This window comes from Gymnodraco acuticeps, unplaced genomic scaffold (genome assembly GCF_902827175.1).
Source record: "Gymnodraco acuticeps unplaced genomic scaffold, fGymAcu1.1, whole genome shotgun sequence".
NCBI classification, from domain to species: Eukaryota; Metazoa; Chordata; class Actinopteri; order Perciformes; family Bathydraconidae; genus Gymnodraco; species Gymnodraco acuticeps.
In genome coordinates this window covers 498,248-520,129 of record NW_022990217.1, presented here as the reverse complement: position 1 = coordinate 520,129, position 21,882 = coordinate 498,248, and the positions used below count along the sequence as shown (strand labels likewise).

The 21,882-nt window shown below is 40.3% G+C and overlaps 1 protein-coding gene across 2 annotated transcripts in view; it reads right to left on the bottom strand.

The window, feature by feature from the left end:
* LOC117547755 (up-regulator of cell proliferation-like) overlaps positions 1 to 18,361 on the bottom strand; it is a 29,778-nt gene extending 11,417 nt beyond the window's left edge. Inside the window, exons 1-2 of one of the 2 annotated variants that reach the window (XM_034218567.1) lie at positions 18,351 to 18,361; positions 18,102 to 18,150 (exon numbers count right to left, since the gene is read on the bottom strand). The gene's annotated coding sequence lies outside the window, so the exon portion shown is untranslated. Of the gene's footprint in view, positions 1 to 15,208; positions 15,305 to 18,101; positions 18,151 to 18,350 lie in introns of those variants that run through there. The other variant, XM_034218570.1, reaches the window with a different exon arrangement.
* Positions 18,362 to 21,882: the final 3,521 nt, after the last annotated feature.

The following is a 21,882-nucleotide window of genomic DNA, read 5'->3' as shown; positions in this document are numbered from 1 at the left end:
ATAGTCATTTGTTCTGGGAATGTCATTTTTCGAGCCTGAGGCCTGAAAAACAGGCTCAGGGGTTAACATGTTAAGAAAGATGCTGCAGTGATTTTGAGTCATTGGGTCACATAACGAGCAAATAAAAAATAGAAGGATTTTCAATACAGAAACGACTTAATGTGCTAAACAATAACCATACAAAAAAACCTTAAAACATAAAAACATGTGTCCTACTTGTTATACAGTTCTGCATCAATACTGGGCCATAAGGTCAAACCATATGGAAGCTTTTGAAAAAATCCACGTTTCAATGAAAGAAATGTTGATATATTATAATAACGTTAAAAAATTGTTTTAAGATTGGTCTAATAAACAGATGTTTGTCCCAATTATTGTGAATGAATACAATTAGGGCTGCAACAAAAGACTAATTTGATAATCGATTAATCTATCGATTAATGAAACGATGAATCGACTATTCGGATTATGCCTTGCACAATTTCTCAAACGCTCTTATTTAGCCATCAACTTTTAGATTGAGCTTGAGGTTGTTTTAGGCATGTGGAAACTAACAATGAAGAAAATAAAGATGATTACTTGATTCAAAAATACATATTTTATTAAACTATCTGCTGAAAGATAAATACAAAATCTGTCCTTCAACATTTAAACCAAGGAAAGCAGATCAGATAAAAGATAACCTTTTTCACATTGTCAAGTAGGGATGGGTATCATTCAGTAGCGTGGCGTGGGGAAAAAAATAGGGGAAGCCAATAATACGTCCTTTCTTTTGGGTCGGGGGTGTGGTGGTCAATGTGATAACGTAACCAGAGGAGTGATTACAGCACCCGGTATCATTTTACACACATTTGTATCATACAGATGCAGGACTTACACACGCCTGTTATCTAACCGACAGGTCCGCACGCACTCTCCAGCCGAAACTCTAATAAGCATTCATTCCAGGGGCGGATCTACCGGGGTGGCATGGGGTGGCAACTGCCACCCTAAACAATAGCCTTGCCACCCCAGCTGCCACCCCAGTTGGCATCTTTGTTTTGAAAGAAAAGTTGTGGCTCATCGGACATTTATGAGACAAAGTCTCTAATGTCCGAGTGCAAGTGAATGCAGCACAAGATGCACGTCATGTAACCCCTCCCCCGGTCCTGGCACGAGAGTGGAAACATTATTGGTGGCAAATTCACTTGAACGGGGGGACGGCGCAAAACAAGAAGCCTTTCGGACCCAAGCACTTAAGGAATGAGGTATTTGCGGTCTACAATGACAGAGAAGAGAATGTCAAGTTTGGCTGTACTCAGCATTGAATCAAAACGCACTACAGCTGTTGATCTTAATAAGTTTGTGAGGCGTTTTGCTGAACAAAATAGTAATCGCCGCATTCAGCTGTAATAGACATGCCAACTTGATGCTCTGCTCACGGGTGACTCGATGAGAATAACAAACTGTTAAGATGATGACCTTGTATGCGTGTATATATTTTTTTCTTTGAGGGGGTCTGCCCCCAAAAAACAGTTTTAAGTCCTGAGAAAGTAAAATAAGACGGTGTGTAAAACTACACTGCCCAGCCAACAGAAAGTAACCACTTTGATTTAACTAGGCCAGTAGGTAAGGACCTTCCACTGGATAATAACTGCAGCGATGTTTTAGCTGAATACACGTTTTTTAACCCTAACTGATGCAGTTAGTCACTTCTTTAATGTTTGTTCTTTCTGATGTAAAGTCAAGGTTGTAACTGTATATCAATAATGATATAATTACTTGTTTTTCAAATTTGAATGAGGGTGAGCAAGCATCTTGATGAACATTCATCATTAACTCCTCCAAAAAATATAGTTTATTCAATAATAAATGAATATGTGAATCATAACAGTTCTTCACTATATCTGTAAAGCGTCTTTGAGCACCTGTAAAAACGCTAACAAATTAAATCTATTATTATTATTATTATTATTATTTATTAACAGTGATTGACAGCTGATAGGAATAATATGATTGTTAATAGTATCATATTCATTCAGACAAACATCGATGAGACAGTTAATTAATGTACTTATTGCAGCAGTCTGCATAGATTTGGTACCCCTGCTGGTCTAAGAGTGAGACAAACTCATTCAGTTATTGTTCAGTTAAAATTCATTAAATTACGTCTGCCACCTTATTTGTAAGGCTTTACTGATGTGCCACAATAATATCACCTATGTGATTGAGTTAAAATATTAATATTGTGGCTTTCCAAGTTAACATTGATTGTAGGGGTGTAACGGTTCACAAACATTTCGGTTCGGTACGTACCTCGGTTTTTAGGTCACGGTTCGGTACGTTTTCGGTACAGCAGAAAAGATTATCACAAAACATTAAATATTTTTTTTTAATTATTATTAAACTGTGACTAATGTATTCAAATAAATACAAAATATAGTAAAATAAACATTAAGGTGCAGCATTTCGATGAACTGAAATAATCTGTATTTGAACTGTACTAGTACCTAAGCAGCCAGCTTGACAATAGGACTTGATTTTCATTGTATTTTCATGTTGTTTAAAGAAAGATGAACTTGTCCACATTGCTTGCTGAAATGGCAGATCTGCTGACACTAACAATGTCTCCTGCTGTGGAGAACACCCTCTCTAGGGACAGAGGTAGCAGATACAGCCAGGTAGCACTTTGCTAACATGGCAACATAAGGATATTTGGCGTTTGTAATAGCTTTGGCTCGGTCTGAACTTTCTGCGAGTGGTGGAGGCTTAAATGCTAGTGGGAGTTGGGTTTGCACTTCAGTCTTTTTTCTTTTGGTACCGGTGATATTCACATTCGGGTGATGCCTTTTCAAATGAGTGTGATGTATTGCCAGCCGCGTAACCAATGTTGGTTGAACAATGCCGACAAACAGCTTTGGTTCGGTCCACCTGTCTTTGTCCGTCATCCTTGTACGTAACTGCGAAACCAAAATGTTCCCAAACCGGAGACTTCAATGATGCTGGAGGATTTTCAGCTCAACTTTATCTGCGTTTTGCCATTTCGACAGTTTCTCAAATTACTGACTACATTTGAACGCATCCCTGTGACCAGCTCTCATAGTATGCCTCTCGTCCAATGAAATGACTTGCTCGTGGAAAGGCAGACATGGCCTCCACTTTCGACGGGAGGGGGGCCGCCCCATCCTTGCTGATGAGGTGCCCGAGGAAATGGATGGAAGACAATCCGAACTGACACTTCGCCGGGTTAATAATCAGGCCGTGTTGGTTGAGCCTCGCGAAAAGGACCCGGAGATGTGCCTGGTGCTCTTCGAAGGAGGATCTGGCTACCAGGATGTCGTCTAAATAGACGAAGGTGAATGGCATGTCTCTGAGCGCTGAATCCATCAGCCGCTGAAAGGACTGAGCTGCGTTCTTAAGTCCAAACGGCATACGCAGGAACTCGAAAAGCCCAAACGGCGTAATTACCGCAGTTTTGGGGACGTCCGAGGGGTGCACCGGAACCTGGTGGTAGCCCCGCACCAGATCCACCTTGGAGAAAACCAGCTTGCCTGCCAGGTGTGCAGAGAAGTCCTGGATGTTAGGGACCGGGTAGCGGTCTGGCGTAGTGGCGTCGTTAAGGCGGCGGTAGTCACCACACGTTCGCCTGCCACCGGCTAATTTAGGGACCATGTGAAGCGGCAAAGCCCAAGGGCTGTCTGAGCGGCGGATGATGCCCAGACGCTCCATGTTGACGAACTCCGACTTGGCGACTGCCAGCATGTCAGGGTTGAGCCGCCGGGCCCTAGCGTAGACAGGGGGGACTTCAGTGTCAATGTGGTGCTCTACCCCGTGTTTGGTAGTGTCAGTGGAAACGGTGGGCTGCGTCAAGTCGGGAAACTCACTGAGAAGGTGCTGGAACTTGTCGCCCTGTGAGAGTGAGCTGGAGAGCCCGCTGAATGACGCCTCGCCGCGGGTACACTCAGCGCGTCCACCAGGCGGCTGTTCTTGACGTCCACCAGGCGGCTGTTCTTGACGTCCACCAGCAGTCCGTGAGCGCACAGGAAGTCTGCGCCGAGGAGGGCAAAGGAGATGTCAGCCGTGACGAAATCACACTTAAACCGCTGACCCTCGAAGCACAGGTCCACTGTCTTTGTGCCATAGGTGCAATTAGGGGTGTCGTTAGCGGACGTTAAAGGTGGGCCGTGGCCTCCACCGGCGGCGTCCTCCACGGAAGCTGGCAGGACGCTCCGCTGGGCTCCTGTGTCACAAAGGAGTCTGCGACCAGAGAGGGCGTCCCTGATGAACAGGAGCCGGTTGGATGTGCCCACTACCGAGCGCAGGCCTTGGCGTTTCCCGTTACCTTGTAGGTGCAGGGGGGACGGCACATCTTCGCTTTCGCCCCGTAGCGTGCATGGTAATGACACAGGCCAGGGCTGGAGTTGCTGACGTCGGCCCCGGAGCTTCTGCTTGGTGGCATGCCTGTACCAGGGAAGGTGCCGCTGCATGTCGGGGCCAGCACCTCCGGGGAAAAACGCTGGGTTGCCAGGAAGAACCGGTCGGCTTCTTCGGCCAAAGCGCGGGGCTCAGTAATAGCCATGTTAGATAGCGCTGTCTGTACATGCGGCGGCATGTGCCGAAGAGACAGTTCTATGAACAAAAAATGAGGTTCTTCCGTACCCAGCAGGCTGAGCATCATCTCCATGTGGTCAGAAGGCTTGTTGTCCCCCAGGCTATGAATAGCGAGCATGCGTCGGGCCCGTTCCGACCGTGACAGCTCGAAAGTCTTGAACGCTGCATATTTATCCTGGGCAGGAGGAGATGTAATAAAGCCAACCGTCCGGGTCGCAGTGGAGCTCCCCAGCGCCGAAACGTGAAAATAGCGTGCTGCGTCGTCAGTCACTCCACGGAGGGCGAACTGAGCCTCTGCCTGAGCGAACCATTCAGCCGCAGATGTCTCCCAAAACTCCGGCAGTTTGAAAAAAACGGCATTACTTGCCATGCTCGGTTCAGTCTCGGATCCTTCAACGAGACTTATGTCGGGGTCACCAATGTAGTGCCGAGAGACGGGAGTCGGAGGCGGGGTATCGAAGGTACAAGCTAGACTTTTATTTAGCATCTGCAAACACATTGTTGAGAGCTACATAGTTGGGTGATGTACTTAAAACGAAAGTTAATTATAATCAAGTATAATCAATTATATTCTTGTATAACTCACAATGAAAATGTTTCATCTGTTATGTTTTTATATTTGCAGTAAAAAACAAAGTGGTTTGTTTAAGTTGAGTGTGTAAGGTCTGTGATTTATGGGTGTCACTGATAAGGAGGAGGGCAGTTTCCCCTCTCTTTTTTTCTCAGAGCAGAAACACAAGGGGGGGGGGGGGTCTCCTGCCTTAAGGAGAAACACGCTAAGGCTTTTAATGGGTGATTATGTCATAGCCGAGGATAATATTTTGCAAAACCTATACATCAGAGACCAGGCCCAGTTTTACAAATATGGGCGTAAAGGAGGTGTTTTTCGGGGTTTTCTATCCGGTTGTAGGGGCATAAAAGCCACGGGATAAGAGAGGATGAGAGGGCTGGGTAAATGGCTCTCGGTAAGGTTATCCTGGAAGGCGTTATTAGTACGTACAGGAATCTTAGACCTAATAGCTTTATTTAGGCTATCCTGGAAGGCGTTATTAGTACGTACAGGAATCTTAGACCTAATAGCTTTATTTAGGCTATCCTGGAAGGCGTTATTAGTACGTACAGGAATCTTAGACCTAATAGCTTTATTTAGGCTATCCTGGAAGGCGTTATTAGTACGTACAGGAATCTTAGACCTAATAGCTTTATTTAGGCTATCCTGGAAGGCGTTATTAGTACGTACAGGAATTTTATAACTAATGGTTTTATTTAGATCTTGGATAGATGAGAAATATGAATTAAGGTTTTAGATACAAATATAACCCCAGCATGATATGTTGCATATGATTATAATGTGTTAAAAGGTAAAAACCCTGTATTAGTTTGGACCTATTTTTCTTCAAATAAACTGATCTCACCTGTAAAATCTGTGCTCTCCTCTCCTGCTTAAAAGGTAAGATTGCACCCTGCCACTCACACTTAGGTAGGGGCACACTCCATTTACTGATATCAAAATCCTTCGGGATCCCTTAAACAGATTAAAAAAGAGTTGTCAGAATTGAAACAGCAGTTAATTGAACCTGGTTCTTCGGCGAGTTAATAGAGGTGAGATCTTGCTGACGTTGGTGGATCTGAGCCAAGCAGTAAACTTACATAGACTCAATAACTTCGGTCAGGTCAATTAGTAGGTCAGAGTAATTTACCGGAATAAATTATCAGGACCTCGCCAACTCTAAACAACATGTAAACACTTCATGCACGGGAAGCGAAGACCGGCGGAAACAGGAAGTCCGGTTCACTAAAATGTCCGTGCAGAACAATACCCCAACCCATAGATCCGTGGGTGAATAATGTCAATCACCACAACCTCAAACATTAAAACAAATCCAGAGTTACGTGTTTCTGTACTTCCTCTAAGAAGAAAGGACAGTAACAGAAGACCTCTGTGACGCCAGATGTGGTGTTGTTAATGCGATATGATATCCGAAAAAAAATTCAGTTTAGGATGGCCGAAGACACTACACTACCCATAATCCCCAGCTATCGTTTGGGACTAAAGTCCCGTTGACAAACCCCGTGATTAATTTTCAAGCTCTGGGATTGGATGTTGGAGTGGCAGTGCGCCAAGGTTATGGCGAGCGTCAAGTTCTTTGAAATGGAACGAAACCACAGCAGACTATTCAAAACTGGACTCGAACGCCCCCCCAGAACTACACATGCTGGCTACAGGGCTCGCAATTAACGATGTCCCGATGTCCCGGGGACCATAACAATTCCTACTGGGACACAAATCTATTTTGTCTGGGACTATTTCGGGACAGTGAAAAAAAAATTAAAAGTAAACTTCAAAATGGGTGTTATTTGCAAAGTCATTGGGCTGTCAAATCATAGAATGCATTCTACGTCATCCACTCTGCTGCTGACTGCTGCTAGACTCGCGCCAATGCAACGGTCACGACAGTTAAAAAAAGAAGAAAGAAATGCTGAGGTGGTTGAATAAACAGCCCCCTGATGCAAGCCCCAATTCTGCCGACTCCCGAAACGAAAACATCCCAAGTCCTGGTCATGATGCATCGTCTTCCACTGTGGTAAGTTAGTTGTCTTAAGTGTCAATGTTAGCTAGCGCTAGCGTTAGCTAGCGCTAACTAACGCTAGCCACTGAAGTGTGCCTTACAATGCATACAAACGTCCTAAAATGCGGTGTCATGTTCTTTTGAAGTTTGTGAAAATGATGTGAAATACAGTTGATCAGAATAAGAGGTGTAGCCGATCATTTTTGTATTTTCTTTGTCAGCCAGTCAATGACCAGGCTAGAATCTTCAGCTGCAAAAACGTAAGGCATTTAGCTAATCATTTAGCTTTTCATCTTTTTTTAGTGTTTTAGTTTTTTTGGGTCAAGAACGTCAGTCAGATTGGGTGACGATTAGAAAGGCGGTCGCAAGGTAATTTTAGTTTGTCAAGAATCAACTCTGGTATGAGAATAATGTGTCATGTTAAGAGAGAGTAATGTTCCAGTTGTTTTTGTGCCTAGGGGGGGGGGGGGTGAATGAGTGAGAGCAAGATGATTGACATTCATGAATGAAGATAGAACATCAATTTATATTCCTATAGTACTACTGACTTGTGAGGATCACTTGTAATTAGAACTGAAAACAGATACATTTATTAAACTGTATTATGGAACTTCTGTTTTTTTATTATCATTCATACCACTTTTATTGCCAGATGGAGGGTTCCGATCATAAAACACAGAGACCATACAGCCATACCATATTGAATTGAAAAATACAAATCAGAATTCTTCTATGTTGACATGACAATGATAAATTAGTCTGGATATTGAGAAACAATAGAAAAACATGTCTTAAAACAACTCTCTTCCCTTCTACTCTAGGAGAGGCAACAGATCAGACTAATATTCATATGTTTAAAAGAACAAGTATTTTAAACTTACATGGTGGACCAGAGTCTATGGTGTGATGATTAAGTGACAAAAAAGTATCAAATTATATGTATTATATATATGCATAATTGGGGGGGCGACGATACAAATTTAAATTTGGGACACTGCTGGTTATATCCGGGACAATACAAAGTAGAATTCGGGACAGTTGTGGGACACTGAGGAAAAAAGTTAATTTCGAGCCCTGGCTGGCTATTGTGTTTCGCAACATGTTCTCTATGGCACGTCTTGGAATTGTAGTTTTAAAAGACGTTTTCGTTTTTCCCAAAATTAGAAGTTGACAGTATTAAACTGTGTATAGCCCTGGAGGTTTAGGCGATAGGAAACAAATTGGTGTGTGTATTTAAAACATGTAATTACTAAATGGGGGGAAATCGCTGGTATCCATAATGGGCAGCATTAATATATACCCACATGACAGCTCATTGTTACTTTGTAATTCTACTCCACTACAATTCAGAGGTTAACCTGGTATTTTTACTCCACTAAATGTATTTTAGTTACTTTGCAGATTCTGATTAATGATGTGAAATATAAACAACCCTGAAATCAGACTTTAGTTACACCTGAGTGAAATTCAGGGAAATTGCCTACAATCAGGAGAGATATTTGATTGTTGGTGCTTGAGAAGACTAAACATTTATTTGCAGATCTCTATAAATTATATTCATTAATCGTTATTCTCTACTAATAGTTAATTAAAAACTGTATATAATTGCTATTTTGCACATCCCTTTCAAGATCTCAAGATTTTCAAAGGTTTATTGACATATCATATACACAATTATGGTGTAGTTATGAAATAATGAAAAACTTCCATGCTTCCATGAGCGTCAAATCCCGCAGCAGATGGGAATACATTGCAATCAGTTGAAAGCTATTTGCGTCCCTTTATGAAGCTGAAGGAGCCTAGGAGCGTCCCAACTGCACGCCTCGGGACCCTGACCAAGCGTCGCTCCTGGACGCTTATGGAGTGAGAGTGTGTTGCCAGCTCTGATGTAACAAAGCAGTTGAGCACAAAACTATGCTTTAGGCTTGACTCAACTCTTATCATGGTGAGCCAGGGAGACCCAGGGGGTTCAGTTAGTGGATTAGAGTTATACAGCCGGTAAAGGTGACTCAAGGAGCACAGGCCTTGTTCAGCCTGAGCAGTGCATGAAGCCATTTTGGTGCATGCCACGACTATATTGGCTTATCTGACGTGCTGGAGATGTGGCTGAGAGCAGTCGTATTCAAAATTCCTCTGTAAAGCAAGGAGTCGGACCGGGCAGTACGGTTATGATAAAACTGATTTATTTCAGTTGTGATAAGGAATACAAATGCTCAGCTGAGGTCTCTGGAGATCAGTGTTCCACAGGCCGCAAGCAGTTTCCACTCCAAGCAGTTAACTGTCTCACATTTTCCTTCCAGAGCCCCGGAAACTGGCCAAACACATTTCATATACTTAGTACATGGGTGAAAATGGCTTGTGCCCATAATGGGCAGCATTAATATATATACCCACATGCCAGCTAAGGTCAGAAGAGCTTTATTTAACAGCTGATCTTATGTTGTTGACCCCTCCTGTTGTTAATTGATAACATTACATTACATTACATTAATTGATAAGCCTGAAACATGCAGGTTCAGAGGCACATTTTGCAAATATGGCAGTAGCCATCGATCAGCTTAAGATAAAATATACTTTATTGATCCCAAGTTGGAAACATTTGCGTTACATCAGCATGTGTAACAGTTGTAAATATGCAGTGGTGTTTATTCACATAATTTAGTATAATCACACAAATTCTGTGTTTTATATTTAACAATTCTGTGTTCTTTATTTATTGATTGTTCAATACCTGACAAGGCCGGAGATGAAATATCTACATATATCTTATAAGAGTATAATACATTATGTATAATATCAGTTAAAATAAGTGCTTCAACATAGTTAACATTGCTGGAGGTATGCACAAATATTGATAGATGTCTTGTAATGCACTATTGAGGAACCTGCGACCCAAGTTTTTTATTCATTGCATAACTACACCGTTTGTGTATGATATGTCAATAAACCTTAGAACATCTTGAAATCTTGAAAGGGATGTGCAAAATAGTTATTATATACAGTCTTTAATGAACTATTAGTAGAGAATAACGAGTAATGAATATACTTTATAGGGATCCTATTAATATCTAATGATAAAAATAATGAAATTCAATAACATGCTTTAACCACTAGGTGTCCCTTTATATCAGCTGTGCACCTTTATGGTATAAATACAGCCTATCTACCAATTGGATCAAATTAGTGTTGATACTGCAAGGAGACGTATTGTGTGAAAATAAATGTAAGATGTTGTTTAACTGCTGATATATTTATGATCCACGTCACATTTTCAGTGTTGGCGGCAGTTCCTCATGTTTGTTTAGAAGTCTTCTCATCAGGGCTCTATAAATAGAGAACTACGGCAGATATGTAATATTTAATGCAGCCAAACCGTGTATTACAATGCCGTTATGTGATGACTTTCAAAGAGAAAAGCAAGCACACTCGGAATAAAGTATTATTTTATTTTTTTTAAATGTTTTCGGTCTGTTTCCGTTATTTGTTAATGACGATGTGCTGTGAGATGTGAGACTGGAATTGCATTGGGGGAAATAACGTAGGCTATCTTTAGATGCGGATTTTGTTAAACTAATACGTTTGCGCTGTGGACCAACACTATACATTGACGGGGAAGGGGGTAGCAATAAAGATAACACCATTAAACAGTTACACAACATAACAGAAATAATATCGATAGCAGCGTCCCTAGCAACCACCTTGGTAACAATGAAAACTTTCTATGGACGCAATTTCCTGAAGTAATCTTCGTAATAACTAGCAAACTAAAGATCATGTACATCCACTGCACACATAATCTGAAATAACAACTCATATTTCTCGCATCAAATGACATCAAAACGCATTTTAATGACCAAACTAACCTTAAAATAGGCATTTTCCACCGAGAATAAAACGAAGTTCGGCCATGTTTTTTTTTTCTGCAGGGAGAAATTTGAAGATCACGTGACATAGATGCCAGCCATTGGAATGAATGGTGAAAAAAAACGGGGTTTGTCAAACAGAGCACATGGTGTAGTCCTAAACGATAGCTGGGGATTCTGGGTAGTGTAGTGTCTTCTGCCTTCCTTTACTCTGAAAAAATATTTGTTTCTCCGAATCGAAGGGGAAAAATACAAGAGCATTGTACACAATTTAAACCAATCAATGTTGTGACAATTAACAAGGATAATCTGGTGTTTTTTAGTTGATGAGTAGTGCAGATATCACTGTAAAATCAATCGACAGTAAGGGGAATACTTACTTCCGGGTGTACAATTATCCGTTATCCAATGGGAATGGACGCTCACATTGCCTTTAAGGGCAGCCGACACAAACGAATGCTGTGCTTCCATGAGCGTCAAATCCCGCCGCAGATGGGAATACATTGCAATCAGTTGAAAGCTATTTGCGTCCCTTTATGAAGCTGAAGGAGCCTAGGAGCGTCACAACTGCACGCCACGGGACCCTAACCAAACGTCGCTCCTGGATGATTATGGAGTGAGAGTGTGTTGATTTAGACCAGGGGTGGGGAACCTTTTTCCTCTCAAGGGCCATTTCAATTTTTACAACATCCTCCGAGGGCCGTACAAATTATTGAACTCAACCTCAGCTTAAAAAAACTAAAATCACAGCCCATTCATTTCGCCTTTTTTTCATGTTGTGCAAAGAAAAAGCAACCTCTTAATCCAGATATCTTACCCTGACTTGTGCATGCATGCACGTGCACGGTAGTGGCATGACCACCAAAACAGAAAGATATGGACACATTTCTCCATTTAAACTCATTAAGGAGTTATAAACGCTCACATGACCTGACCAATCACCCCACACCAGCCGTCCTATTCTTAGAATATTAATGAATACAGCGAATTTTACATCTTCACATGACTCACTTAGACCCTTCTTACTATTACCACACTGACTGCCATAGTAACTCTCTGCTAACTTGAGAGTGTACAAAATGTGTGCAAATGTATTTAGTTTCCGATCCATGTGAACATGATTTAAGTGGGGGGGAACACCTAAACTTCCTCTAGGGGGGTCCGGGGCATGCACCCCCGGGAAGATTTGTTTTAACATGTTGAAGTTAATAGCATCAATCTGGTGCAATTTCAGAGCAACATTAAGAGATCTATGGAAACATCTCTCAACACCCATATGAAACAGAACTCTAAGCAGATTTATTTTTCTTTATGGATATTTTACAAATCACTCCCCTTTCAAACTGTATTCTTGTTTATTAATAACAACTTTTTTTACTGTCATATAGTATTTTATACCTGTTTACTTTATTCTCTTATTTTTGTATAACTAATGATCATATAAAGATGTGCCTTTACCTCACTGGTTGTAGAAAAAGCTTCTTATATTCGTTAGCATAGCTAGCTAACCAGATGCTAATAACAACAAAGTTATTGACTGTATGTGCATATGACACATGAACAGATCGCCACTAGGTTTACAACTAAAGACACAGCCACGCAGAAACTGCGGCATCATGTGTACAGCTCCTTATGCCTACTGCAATTTTTGGAGCGGCATTCCGGTGCTCTCCATCAGAACTGCACCCCCGTCAGACGAGATATATACCACGTGATGACACGTTAGGCTCGTGTTGTGTTCAAGGACCCTGACCGTGGCCAGGAAAAACAGGCACTCGCTTTTTAAATTATTTTGCGGTCTAGATTTCTTAATTTTTTTTCCGTGTGTTTATAAATTAACTCGAGGGCCGTATCAAATGGTCTTGCGGGCCATATACGGCCCGGGGGCCGGAGGTTCCCCACCCCTGATTTAGACGCTTGGTGTGCTGGAATTGTGTTCCGTTTATCGTTGTCTGTTAGCTGAGTTTCTTCCCGTTAAGTGGGTATTCATCATTAATAGGTTGTTAAATGTTAACACTGTGAAACTGATTTACAAATTATTAAAGAATTGTAGTTTACAGTAACAGTTCTGGCTAGCTAGCTAGCTAGCTAGCTAGCTAGCTAGCTTAAAATCCTCTCACTTGCTGGAACATCTGTAAACATTGAATCAATTCAAATTAGCATCGGCAGTAAACCTTCTGTATATTAATGTAAACCCTTCAATATGTTATATAGAAATAATCTTATAAGTATATTTACTCCAATCTGCCAACACTCTCACATCATTCAAACAATCCCTCAAAACTCACCTTTTCACTCTTGCCTTCAACTCCCAATCCACTAACCCCTCGCCCTTATTCCACATAGTTTAGCACTTTTTACTTTTGTTGTTATTTTTCTTCTTTACTTGCTTGTTAAGCGCTTTGAGCACCAGGAAAAGCGCTATATAAATCAAATGTATAATTATTATTATAATTATTACCCATTTTGAACACAGCAAACAATCCAGAGGACCACAAGTGCATTGCTTGAAATGGATTTTGCTTTGGAGAGACACAAAAGGCACAGCGCCATCTAGTGGCCTTATTGAGAACATACTTAACCAAGGCATCACCTGAAAGCTTATTATCTGCTCTTTCAATAGGTTGGCTCAGTTTTTTTTTTCTATGAACTGTCACAGAGATATTCAATCAGAAAGAGAATGATGGCATCTAATCCAGCCAGAATTGTTGACTTTTTTCATATAGGGGTTGCATTGTTTGGACCCTCACTGTAGCTTTCCAGTAGCTAGTTGACCGGGTTGTCCACCCAGGTTGTGATCCTTGAAGGTCCTAGATATCATTTCTGGTGGACAATGTTTTACAACATTCCATGTCTGATTTCCCAAAAAATTGGGTTTTGCCCCCTGGGTATCACCCTTTTTTGGAAATAATGAATGATATGATGATTTTTTTAGCTGTTTTCTTTAACCCACAAACCAAGTTTTATGAAACTGATTTGGGAGCAAAGAAAAACGTGGTTAGACCTAGTGGCCCATGGGACTTTCACAACCAAGCACGCAGGTTCAACCCTCTTGTGAAATAATTAAGCAATGTCATCCCCTCTGTCAACGCTGTAACTTGAATAAAAGCAATCTACTAAGGCACTTTAATATATAAAATAATGAAATAAATGTGAAAGATTCATGGTGATATCGAGATACACTTTTTGTTATACTCCATGGAATGCTCTTAACATCCCGATAGCAATGAATATCTGAAGTGCTTTGACAAAAAATCCATGAAAAAATGTCATCTGTGGAAGCCGTAGTACTGTAAAAAGTACGACCAATCATTTTAGCCGGCCCGGCTAAAGTAACTGGATGGCCTACCTGCCTGTCAGCCTTCCATCTGAGCACAAATGTATCTCGTGCCCTCATTGGTCATGTGCGCGTTCATGTGTGTTGGAGGAGGGGCTCTGTAAGGAGGTGGCAGATTTTTTCCGGTTGTGTATTTTCAAATTCTAGCCCGCTGGTTTCTGCGAAATTACCTACCCCACCTTCTCTTGCGTTTCGGGTCAAAAGTGACCAAATGACTTTTATTTTAATCATAAATATTGTGTTTTTCATCCGATTGCCTCAATACCTTATGTTATCCTCCACACTAGGCCTCTGAACATATACACTTGATGATCACCACTTGCATTGCATTTTGAGTGATTTATTCAACAGTGAAACACATTTCACTGTGACACATTTTTTAACCAGATGAAGAGGAGATTGAACCAGATGAAGAGGAGATAGAGGAGGATGTCTCAGAAATGGAAGACAACAGTGATCCAGACTATAAGCCTACAACAGACCAGGAAAAGGCACCTGAGGGAGAGGCCCCTGAGATAGAGGCCCCTGAGGGAGAGGAGCCTGAGGTGACATTAGGGCTGCACGATTTTGGGAAAAAATCGAATTGCGATTTTTCTGACAAATATTGCGATTGCGATTTGAATTGCGATATTTGTTTTTAAGCGACCCAACGGAAGTTTATTGTAAAATGCGCCCATATCTCCGGCTAGGAAGGTCGTATAAACGTACTCCTGTCTCTAGCACCCCCGCAGCCCGATCTACGAGTGAAAAAACTAAACTTACATGAAACTTCCGTTGGGTTGCTTTAAAGTCAAGCTTCAGTTTAAGATTCCCCCTGTAATAGAAACATGTGATGGAGCATTACTAACCTGACTCAGATGGTTTGTTTCACCAAACCATCTAAAGCTCCATTGGAAGCCATTTGGAAAGGGCAGGCACTTTCAAAAGCACTTGGCAGGTGATTAGATCAATCTGTCTATCACCTTCTATCATGGGCCACTTCTGATTGATTAACAATGGCTGGTACATGTGGAGCACAGCACTTCTGATTGGTGTAGATGAATGACAAACAAGAAAAGAAAAACAATGTTAAAAAAAGAAAAATGTTAAAAAAAAATCGCAGGCTTTGCGATTTCATAATCACATCATTTCAAATTGCGATTTCAATTTAAAATCGATCGTTCAGCCCTAGGTGACATTCCACAATTTTGCATTGCCAACTATGTGCGGGAACACACGTGAACACACACATGTTCTGTTATGGTATATTTCTCTTTCAATAAATGTTCATTGAGGAAAATATTATCAGTGTCTTATTTTATATTCATCACAGTGAATGCTGAACTTGATGGGACCACCGGTGGGTCCGGACCATGACATGAAACACTGGCTTGCTTGTATCAAATCAATACATCCCATACATCATTGGAACGGGAAGAATCTCAGCTACAACACTAACTAAATCATTTCCATCTCCAGTAAACACAGCCTACATGGCAAGCATTTTTATAATATACAGTAATGTAAAATAAGCACTATCTTTGAAGTTACTGCCAAACATAATATGAAATTCACTCCTGGTGTCATTATGTCTGTCCTACCTTGATTCTACTTGCTTTGACTGTTCAAATGAGATGTCAACCATCAAAATTGGATAACAGGTTCCAGAGATATCACTGTGCAAAACACACCGGTCAATTTTGACTGAAAATAGCATGGGAAGGGGGGTATGACCTAACGCAAGAGAAGGGTTAGCCTGTTGAGCCCCGAGCCTGTTTTTCAGGTCTCCGGCTCGAAAATTACATTCCTAGAACAAATGACTAGTATCTTCATTTCTAAAACGGGTAAATCAATAATCTATTTTCTCAAAGCAAGGATAAACCTGTGAGTTGGATGTAGAAAAGTCAGAATCAATATAGAATTTTTTTATTTTAAATTAAATTCAGATTGAACAAAAACATTTAAATTATAGTGTCCGTCCAATAAAAAGCCATTATTTATAGTGAAAACCACCCTTGAATGATGGGATAGTAGACTAAAAGCTTTAGGAATCCAAACTATAACATATAATAAGTACCCTGTATCAAGATTGATGCAAAACAAGTGCCATTTGACCTTTTTAGAGAGGTTTAGCAACAAAACAACCCACTTCTGGGGTCATTTGGGTGGATTTGCCATATCTCTGGCCCCCCTCGGTCGATTTTGATGATTGACACCTCTTTTGAACCGTTAGAGCCAATAGAATCGAGAGGGAAGTTCCTAAAATCCATCTAAACATTACCATTGGTGAATGTGTTACGGGTCCCAAAATCCAGCACGGCCAAAACCGGAAGCTGGGTTGTAATGTAGCTCTCACAAGCATGCATATGAAATCTCCGTTTTTTAGGTTTTTTGACAAAAATGGAAGGATGGATTATCAGTAATCATTTCAAAGTGACACTTATCATTCATCCTTTTTTGGAAATAATGAATGATATATTTTTTGGAAATAATGAATGATATGTTGATTTGTTTTAGCTGTTTTCTTTAACCCACAAACCAGGTTTTATGAAACTGATTTGGGAGCAAAGAAAAACGTGATTAGAGCTAGTGGCCCATGGGGCTTTTCGCAGCCAAGCCTGCAGGTTCAACCCTCCTGTGAAATAATTAAGCAATGCCATCCCCTCTGTCAACACTGTAACTTGATTAAAAGCACTAAGGCACTTTAATGTATAAAATAATGAAATAAATGTGAAAACATCTTTCACCCACAGCATGACTAAAAGTACCTGCAGCAAAGTATTACAAGTGATACAAGTAATACGTTTCACAAACTTTCAGCTGTCGTATGGACAATTAGATCACATCCAAGTCTCGCCCTGAACCACAGGGTTTCATTAATAAATTGTTTGAATGACATAAAACCAGTGTTTTGTATTATTGTTATTATGTTAGAGATTATGCAGTTTAATATTAATTACTGGTAATAATTAATAGATAATGGGTCACATGACAGAAGCTATTGAAAGAAAACTGAAATTATCTGTGATTAAAATATGGACGTTGAAAGGATTCAAAGACCGCATGCAGCTACTGCAACAAGTACACATACTCTGATGTTCTGTGCGACACATACACACATGTATTTTACAGATATAATGTATTTCATCAGCAGACACTAAAAAAGTGTACATGTCATCAATCATCTGTCTATGAAAATTATTTTGAGGGATGTATTTCATAGCCAGTATCTAAAACAATTTGAATGTGTTTCTTGTGTTTCCATAGCTGTTCAACACCTGTAATTTATTTACGGCTTCCATTGTAATTAGAAAATGTGACAATCTCTTACAATCTGTTCAAAATTAATAATCATTAATGAATAACATTTTTGGAAGACAAGCATGAATAAGCAACCTAAGACCTTATTTTAGTTGTACTAACAGTGGTTCTATTTTTTATATGTTAACTAATCACAGAACATGAATGAAACTTCAATTGTTAAATGTGAAATAGCAGAGAGTAATTGCAGACATTATATATTTTATCTTTATTGTTGGGAATTGAGATGAAAATAATAAACGAATTTTGTATTGAAATAGTTATTTCCTCATTGCTTTTATAACCCAATTAAAGTATTCAGAAACATAATCAGAATACCTTCGTGGGTCTGATGCAAACAGTACACCGAAGTTACCTCACTAAACCAAATAATGCTTCATGGTACAGGCTTGAATTTAAATCATTTCTTATTAAATGTAAGTACATATAGATGAACTCTACCTGCAAGCTCTGGTACTTCTCTGTTCATCGAAGACATTTCTCTATAAACCTGGAGGAAAATGTATTTAGTACCTCTTTTCACAAAACCGAATGTTGTATTCTTAATGATTGCATATAATATCAGTGAAACACATGCAATTTCAGTATCAAACACTTGATTAAGTATAATTTATAACTGTTTTAAGTAATGCTATATATTAACAGTACTAATAGTAAACATTTTCCAGCATAAGGTTAACTGAGACTTACCAGAAATCTGGTGGCAGGAGACTGAGGCTCTCTTTGTCTGCTCTGATATTTATACTGCCAGAGAAACCGAAAGCATTTGCTGCCGGCAAGATTGTGTTGACACCCATATCATCCATCAACAAGCCATTCCCCATAAATCAGTCATTTCCTCCTCACATTTTTAACCTTTGCATTGTCTTTCCATTCACAAGTAACCGTTGTCTTCCCTTCGGTCCAAACTTACCTGGTCTACTTTGACAGTTTGAGTCACACGGTATAAATTATCACCACATTTTGTGTTACAACTTCATAGTAAACCTAATTTCAAACATTAATACAAATGTTACATTGGTTTTTTGCCATCAGAAGTTATCTGGCGACTATGCCATCGTCTGCCTCGTCTCTCTTGAGGACGACAGGGAGTAAACGGAACTCAATCAGAACTTCACCCTCTGTTGCCAGAGAAACAAGAAGGGACTTTTTCTCAGGCTGTTTCTGCTGAGGAGACTGAGGTCTTTCGGGGTGCAGGGCGCACTCCTTCAGACATTTTATGACTTTGTTGTGGCATCAGCCATTTTCTATGGTGTGGCCTGCTGGGGCAGCAGCATCTTGGCTGCTGACAGGAAGAGACTGAACAGACTGGTAAATAAGGCCAGCTCTGTCCTGGGGAGTCCTCTGGACACGGTGGAGGTGGTGGGAGACAAGAGTCCTCTGGACACTGTGGAGGTGGTGGGAGACAGGGGTCCTTACTGGGGAGGTGTTGGGAGACAGGAGTCCTCTGGACACTGTGGAGGTGGTGGGAGACAGGAGTCCTCACTGTGGAGGTGGTGGGAGACAGGAGACCTCTGGACACTGTGGAGGTGGTGGGAGACAGGAGAATAGCAGCCACGCTGTCCTCCCTGCTGGACAATGTGCCCCACCCCCTCCAGGACACCCTGTCTGCACTGTGCAGCTCTAGGCTGCTCCACCCCCGCTGTCTCAGCGGTCAGACTTTACAACCAGCACGGCCCCTGGTAGACCCACACACATAACAATAGAGACTATGACACCCACACACACTGTGAAATTAAACCAATGTGCAATATTGTAAAAACACAAAAACAAACACAGACTACGACACCACTGCTGTGCAATAACACTTGTGTGCAATATGCAAATTGTAATTATATTTTACGAATGTTACTAGTAAATAAAATTATTTTTTTTATTTTAAATATTATATGCCTGTCCTTTCTATTAGTCTTTTGTCTTTTTGTTTCTATCTTCACTTTTGCCTTTTTGCTGTAACAAGGTAAATTGCCCCTCTCTGGGACGAATAAAGGTATTCTGATTATGATTCTGATTGTAATTATTGTGTAGACCTAATATCCGTGAAATTATATAACATTTTTCAGTCATTTAAAAAAAAAATGTTGAATCATTTTTGACTATACAGTAGCTAAGATCAGAGGAACATGTGTTGAGATATTATGACAGATGGTATATATTCAAATATAATCAGGATAATGGCTTGAAACCTTTTCAAATATGATGCTTTCTGCTGCATTTGCTGTAAATCCTGTGGAACACGTTCGTTGCAAACTTCATTCCAATTAATTCCCAAAAGTATTAGTTAAGTTTTCATTGTCAATAAACCAAATTTCGAAAAGTTATAAAATATATTTTGAGTAAATATTGAGTTTGGAGTCTTGATCGTATACTTATATGATCGAGGCCTATATCTACGAGAACACACAGAGTATGAGTAAGGAAAGATAAGAGAAAGCTCAAAGAAACTTAGCCTTATCAGTTGAATTTGCCTCCATGTAGCCTCCCACTACCCCTAAAGGACAGTTTGTAAGATGAGCAGCAGATTTACTCAACAAGGCACAACCTCGCACAGTAAGGGAACTTTTAGTCTGACTGGAACATGCATTTTTCATCAGTTTAGCACACCAGGCGTGTTTACATGCAGCTCAAGGAAACAGGTGTGAAAATTACATTTGAATGTGCGTGTGTGTCAATTACAGGAAGAGACTCACATTTTTTCTGAGGGTGGGATTTTGGCATTCCTTCAGGACTCCACACAAACATACCTCATGTTCTCTTTCGGTATCATGATCACAAGATAACCAAGAGAAACTACCACTCCTTCCAAACTATTATAAATAAATATCTGCATAGTCAGCATGGATTATTTTTCAAATTATTTCCTGATGAAATGTAATATGTAGTCTTACGAAACATTTATAAAAAATGTTTCTTCTTAGATAAACATATTTTTGACCAATCTAAAAGTGTTATGTATTATTTTTTTAACAAAATTAATTGTATATGAATTAAGATTTAAAGGGAAATAAATAATATACTACACACTTCAACTCGACTAACTAAAATCCTTATTGTAGAAGAAGAGACAAGAAGCAAGGCCACCTCGACTGAGGATTCTCCGGAGCCTGGAGCCAACACTTACTGTGTGTTCAGGGTCAATACTCCAGCCTGGGTCAATAGCAGGGAACGATACATAATAATGGTATTTACTTTTTGAATATAATAAAAATATAATCAACCTTTAGTTAACCTTTTATTCAGATTGTGCAAGAATTACGTAAAGTAAAATTACAAGAATAGTAATTCTACCATTATAACACTTATTAACAAGACATGAAACTTTAAGTGTTAATTGTGTCTAAATTCAAAATTAGGTATTTATATCTAAGAATATGTTTTGGGGTATTGACAGTTCAGCTACCAATAGCAAGGTGATATTGACCTGTATGTTTCATATTTGCACATTTATATATTTGTAAAATGTGTAGGCCTACTGAAGGTTAGACAGGAAACTGGGTAGGCTACAGGAAGTAGGAGAAAGTGAACTGAATAGCATGGCAGTAGACATCCCTGGTTGCGGTCGGATAGTTTAAAAATCAGCTCCTAAATTCTAACCCTATCGTCTATTCCTTGACCTCTGAGTGAAACGTCACGGGGTTAAGTGGATAGGAGAATTCTGCCCACAAAAAATATCAAATGGATAAGTCTTCCAATTTCAGGGCTATTTATATAATAAGAGAAAATAAAATGATTTACCTCAGTTTGGTATGACCACAACGTTTAAAACAAACATGTCCGTGTAATACCCTCACTTTCTTCTATACGTCTCCAGTTTCTTCGTGTAACCCGCTCTCGTGGTTACTGGCGGACTGTCTTTCGCAGAGGCTCCGGCTGTCTGCCACATCGAGGATTTAATCTTGTCCGACCAACTCACAGCGGGTTTGTAGACAGAAACCTGTAGTCCTCGTTGTGCCATGTCCTTGGTTGCCTCCGCCGCAGAGTTGTACTCGCGTGTCTCCTCCTCGTAAAATACCCTCAGTGTTAGGGAAATTATTGTCCTAGACTCCTAGATATGACGTACATGACCAACCCTGACATCTGTTTATCTCCTTTAAGGACATAGGCTGCTTCAGCCATAATGTTATTGTTCCCATTCTGTGACCGGGCAACACTAGGTCACAGATGGTCTGTTGTTGTGGGTGCACTGGGACACTTCCTTCTTTGTTGTTTGTGGACTCCAAGG